The 6,179-nt window shown below is 37.6% G+C and overlaps 1 pseudogene across 1 annotated transcript; it reads left to right on the forward strand.

Moving 5' to 3' along the window:
- The first annotated feature begins 3,381 nt into the window (after positions 1–3,381).
- Positions 3,382–4,765, forward strand: LOC307065153 (heterogeneous nuclear ribonucleoprotein K-like; annotated as a pseudogene). The gene has a single exon. The product of its transcript is annotated as a heterogeneous nuclear ribonucleoprotein K-like (transcript).
- The last annotated feature ends 1,414 nt before the right edge of the window (positions 4,766–6,179 follow it).

Consider the following 6,179-nt stretch of genomic DNA (forward strand, 5'->3'; position numbering starts at 1 on the left):
ACTATTATTTAATAATATATCTTTAATAGTACATAATTATTTAATAATTTCTAGCAAGCATGTCTCTTACATATATTAAGGTATTAACATTTAAATATACAATTTCTATTTCTCTCATCATAGTGATATCATACCTTCTCTCAAGAGTCAGCTACCTCTAATGGAAAAATTGTCACTTGATTTCTGCTTCCCAGTGACCTCTGTTTTTTGCCTGGTCAGATGGATTTAATCATATCTTATTACTTGAATGGGTGTTGGTTCCCCTCAGGAGAAAATATGACCTGTGTCCTCCAAGAATTAGAAAAGCAAAGCATTGAAGACCCATTAGTACTATTATTGGGGAAGGGGAGGCTGTAAATAAATATAAATATAAATAAATAGACTTGGGTCCTCATGACTTTTACTGAAAATAGATAGGCAGTAAAAATACCCAGCTGATCAGTAAGAAAACATGTATTTACTTTTGCTTGCTCAAGCTTGGGAAGGAGTACAGAAGCAAGCTAGCGCTGGGACCAATTTCTTTCTGCCCTTGCTGCCCTGCAGATGACATTCTTATCAGACCATTAAGAATACTATTATAACTTCTAGTGAGACCACCTGCTAGGTCTCAGTAGTGGGACGATTACATATATCGGAAATAATGACCCATAACAAGAATAAAACACATTAATAACATCACATTTACCCAAGATAATGCATTTCACCATTTTATATTGCAGAGAACAAGTTAATCAGTAAAAGCATTCCCCAAAAAACGGGAGCAACTAACAGGCACATAGTAGATAATGAATATAAAAGCAGAATGTGCAGGCTGTTTTTTTTTTTTTTTTTTCCTTTAAAACTGAGAAGATATATAATGGGCAGTAATGGTTGGAGCACTAGTTTGGGAATGGGTGATTCTACCTTCCATCTGTGAGCTCATCTGCTAAAAGGCAGAGCAGAAGTGACTTCCTCTGGACATAAGAGAAAACCTGAGGTTGTGAGGTCTGATGGAAAGAGCTCCAGATTAGGATTAGAAGAGCAGCTGTGCTGTTAATGAGCTGTGTGACCTTGAGCAATTCACTTCACCTCTCTGAGCTTCAATTTCTTATCTGCAAAATGAACAGCTTAGACTAAGTGATCTCTGAAATCCCCTCCAAATCTCATATGTTGTGATTTGAAGCAGAATGTCAACCTGACATGGGGATGCTGTGAAAAGTAATAAAATGTCCTATAAAATTTTGGAGCTCCGTGATCTTCAGAACTGCAGGCAGAAAGGATCAGATTGCAATGGCATTTCAGAGACTGCTTTGACACGATGGATGGAGGCTCAGGTAAAACTCAGGAACTTTAGAGAATGCAGCATCAGGACCAAAATAACATAAGGCTGTGGTTCTTTGATTATTTTCTGTCTTGGGCAAATGCTTAGGTTGACTATAGTTTATTTCAGGAATTTCAATACCTATAGTAACAGGAAAAAAGCTAGTGATAAATAAGGCAGATTAGACAAGCTAAATAAACCCTAATTCTTAAGATATATAACACACCTAAAAGTTCAACCTTACAGTTCAGTCATTTTAGAAGTTAAGGGAACATGAGAGTAGAAAATTAGTTAAATGTCTTAGAGTTTTCAAAGTCTCATAATTTTTGGCTTTGTTTCTATGACTGAGCATTTTTGTTTCAGAAAACACATTTCCTAACTCACCACCACATCATTTCCACGTGACTAGAAACAATCACAGGAAAATATTTATAATGAAACACAAAATAACAAAATATGAAGCTCCAAAAGTCTTGGGACCAATGCCATGGTATGTGTCTTACCTCCTACACCCTGGTTTGCAGATGCGCCATTCTTATGACTCTTGTCAGTATTTTGGAAGAAAAAAACCTACAGTGACCTTTTCATTTTAATCAAGACACAAAGTATTGAGTTGAATTTAGGGAAAAAGCAGAAGTGCGTACAGTACGTGCTGGCATTTTGCATGCAGAACCCCACTGACACCTGTACACCAAACCCTCTGGGACACGAAAACTCTAATCTTGCTACATAATGCTGTTCCATTTTAGCCTTACATTATTACTTGAATTGAATTTTAAATTAGTCTACTTACAGAACAAATTACCAAAAGTTTAATTTTCCTTTTCCAACAAATCCCACTGCAAGCACCAGCCACCTGAAGCCAAGAGAGTTGTAGGTTTTGTCCAAATGCAGGTAAATATCAAAACCAACTAATTCTCTTGCAAAATAAATATGCAATCCATTTATACTAACAATCTTTGGCCAAGCCAGATTTTAGCCAAACATAATCAGAAATGGTCCTTAAGTCGAGCTTTCTTCTTTTTACTCCTAAATAAAATACAGAAAATAATGGAAAGGCTGTTAGCTTCTTGTAATGAAGGCAAAAGTGATTGAAAAAAGATGTAAAAATTGATGATATCTGGCTGACATTATTTAAATAGACAATGGCTCTATCAATAAAAAGAAGACTTAAGAAATGTGTTTCATGACAAAAATATATTAACCACTTTTCATCATCTGGAACCTTCATAAATCAATAAGAGATAATATTTACTCTATCCTGCTGGGGTGGCTTTTTGTATTTCTAAGAGGACTCATTTAATTCTGGTTGCCATAGTTATGATAGAGTTCTAGAATGAGTTTTGTTTCATCATAATTGCTGCATGTTAGTATATAAACAGCTGAACTCTACCTTCAACAGGCAGAACTCAATTGTGAATAAAGAAAATTCCTTATCATAAAGGAGTTGAACTAGAATTCAAAACATACCATTGAGCCCTTGCTCTCCTCAGAGAGTTAGCAAATACTTCTCAAACTTTTTTAGCAGTTATCTCTGAAAGGCACATCAATAGTACAAGAAGAATGCAGAAGAAGATTTAAAATGTTTAAAGTGATGTGGAGATTTACAGAAGTTAAAATAATTTATTCTTGGTCTGTACCATAAGTCATAAGGAAAATTTTGACCTTTGCGCTATTGATCTATCTTTTTACCAAATACCTGTCACTTCATGTAGATATTAAATTTGAAATGTGTTATCTCCCAGCCAATTCAATGCCAATTGGTTCAATATCAGTTTATCCACTAAAAAAAGAAAAAGAAAAACAATCCAGGGAAATTACTCTTTAGCCTGATATGCTTTTAGCATTAATTTCAAAGGCCACAACATAAAAGAAAGAAAAGGAAAACATGTATCCTCTTGTTACATCTTTGAGGTGCAAATATCCAGAAAATATGAAATCAAAAAGAATTGGGGCCATCTCCTTTTGGATCCGGGCTACTGCAGCACTAAGGTGTCAGTTGGTCCTGGCCAGAACACTTCAGTTCTTCCCTGCAAGGATATATTTAATAACTGATTGGTGTGTTCCTTTAATACAAGAAAATGGAAACGGAACAGCCAGAGGAAACCTTTCCCAACACCAAAACCAATGGCGAATTTGGTAAACGCCCTGCTGAAGATATGGAAGAGGAGCACGCTTTTAAAAGATCTAGAACACTGATGAGATGGTTGAATTATGCATTCTGCTTCAGAGCAAGAATGCTGGGGCAGTGGTTGGAAAAGGAAGCAAGAATATTAAGGCTCTCTCTACAGACCAGAATGCCAGTGTTTCAGTCAGACAACAGTGGCCCCGAGCGCTCATTGTGTATCAGTGCTGATATTGAAACAATTGGAGAAATTCTGAAGAAAATCATCCCTAGCTTGGAAGAGGGCCTGCAGTTGCCATCACCCACTGCAACCAGCCAGCTCCCGCTCGAATCTGATGCTGTGGAATGCTTAAATTACCAACACTATAAAGGACGCGACTTTGCGAGTTGAGATTGTTGATTCATCAGAGTCTGACTGGAGGAATTATTGGGGTCAAACGTGCTAAAATCAAAGAACTTCGAGAGAACACTCAGACAACAATCAAGCTTTTCCAGGAATGTTGTCCTCAATCCACTGAGTGGTTCTTATTGGAGGAAAACCTGATAGGGTTGTAGAGTGCATAAAGATCATCCTTGATCTTATATCAGAGTCTCCCATCAAAGGACGTGGTCAGCCTTATGATCCCAATTTTTACGAAGAAACCTATGATTATGGTGGTTTTACAATGATGTTTGATGACCGCTGTGGACGTCCCGTGGGATTTCCCATGCGGGGAAGAGGTGGTTTTGACAGAATGCCTCCTGGTCAGGGTGGGCGTCCCATGCCTCCATCCAGAAGGGATTGTGATGATAGGAGGAGCCCTCATCGAGGACCTCCTCCACCTCCTCCTGGACGAGGGGGCCGGGGTGGTGGCAGAGCTCGGAATCTTCCTCCTTCTCCACCACCACCACCTAGAGGAGGGAATCTAATGGCCTATGACAGAAGAGGAAGACCTGGAGACCATTATGATGGCATGGTTGGTTTCAGCGCTGATGAAACCTGCGACTCTGCAGCAGATACATGGAGCACTTCAGAGCCGCAGATGGCTTATGAACCACAGGGTGGCTCTGGATATGATTATTCCTATGCAGGGGGTCGTGGCTCATATGGTGATCCTGGTGGACCTATTATTACTACACAAGTAACTGTTCCCAAAGATCTGGATCGATCTATTATTGGCAAAGTTGGTCAGCGGATTAAACAAATCCGTCACGAGTCAGGAACATCGATCAAAATTGGTGAGCCTTTAGAAGGGTCTGAAGATCGGATCATTACCATTACAGGAACACAGGCCCAGATACAGAATGCACAGGATTTGCTGCAGAACAGTGTGAAGCAGTATTCTGGAAAGTTTTTCTAAGACTAGTGAAGAACTGAAGGAGTCCTGCATCTTTTTTTTTTTTTTATCTGCTTCTGTTTAAAAAGCCAACATTCCTCTGCTTCATAGGTGTTCTGCGTTTGAGGTGTAGTGAAATCTTTGCTGTCACCAGATATAATGTTTCAGTTCCTTACAAACAGGAGTGGGGGTTGGGGCAGGGTGTGCAGAAACTAACATTGAAATTTTGCAACAGCAGCAGAGTGAGTGAATTTTAATATTTGCTCATTGTTGGTGGTTTGTTTAAAAGAAATACCCCCATGTAATTATTGTGAACACTTTGCTTTGTGGTCACTGTAATATTTTTGGGGGAGGTAGGGCAGGGAGGAAAAGTAACAATAGTCCATATGTCCCTGTCATCTATTCAGAACAGTGTGCAGAATGTAATGCTCTTTTGTAAGAAATGTTTTATGATTTTTAAAATAAACTTAGTGAATCTCAAAAAAAAAAAAAAAGAATTGGATCCCATAACTTGGGAAACAGGGTATTTAGAAATCACAGTGAACAATATATGTGCCCTAAGAAAAACCCAAACACAATTTTCATAGACAAAAGCCCAACAATCTGCTAGTAGCAATTCAAATGTCAGTTCAGTTAAAAAGATAACCCTTTAAATTTTGAAAAACAAAATACCTCTGTTAATCACAGAATCTTTTTAAATATGTATTTGTCTGGTAAAGTTTGACAATGCTGCCTGTGAAATCCGAAAGGAGAACATGTCATGAGAATATGGAAGCACAAGAAACTTCAACTAAAATTGTCTTTTCCCATATGGCAACTTAAGACAAATAGTCCTAAGTGTGTTATTTTGAGAGACACACAATTTTGAAATAACTGGAGATACCTCAAGTTATTGTAGAAGTGAAATGTAGAAAGAAGTTCTTTGGCATATTCACCTTAGACTTTTCCTGTTTAGTTAGAGGTTGCATTCAATTACCTTCCATTTGAAACTCTTGATTCTATATTTGTAGTTTTTATTGTTTTGAGGGGGAACCATTTTCATATATATGTTAGATTTGGATCATGACCATTTGCATGACATTTTATTAAAATATATGGCTTGAACATGAATAAGACAGTGTGTTAATTATTCAAGAGATATGAAGATAAATAAGATAATTCTTACCCAAAGGAACATGTACTAGAAGAACTAAGTAGAAAAACAGGGAGAAGCGTTAAGATAAATAATACAAGATAATTACATAATATGGGCTGTGTATGAAAAGGATAAAAGAAGTAAGAGCAGAGAGTTGTGACAGTAAACCCAGCAAAGACATACACCCTTTGCTAGATCAGAAAAGGCTTCAAGGAGGCACTGGCATTTGAGTTGGATGCCATTAAAGGAAGTTCAACAGACTAGCTTTAGTGAGGCATATTCTAATATTCTGAAAGGCAGAAA

Source organism: Hyperoodon ampullatus, assembly GCF_949752795.1.
Source record: "Hyperoodon ampullatus genome assembly, chromosome: 16".
Classification (NCBI taxonomy): Eukaryota; Metazoa; Chordata; class Mammalia; order Artiodactyla; family Ziphiidae; genus Hyperoodon; species Hyperoodon ampullatus.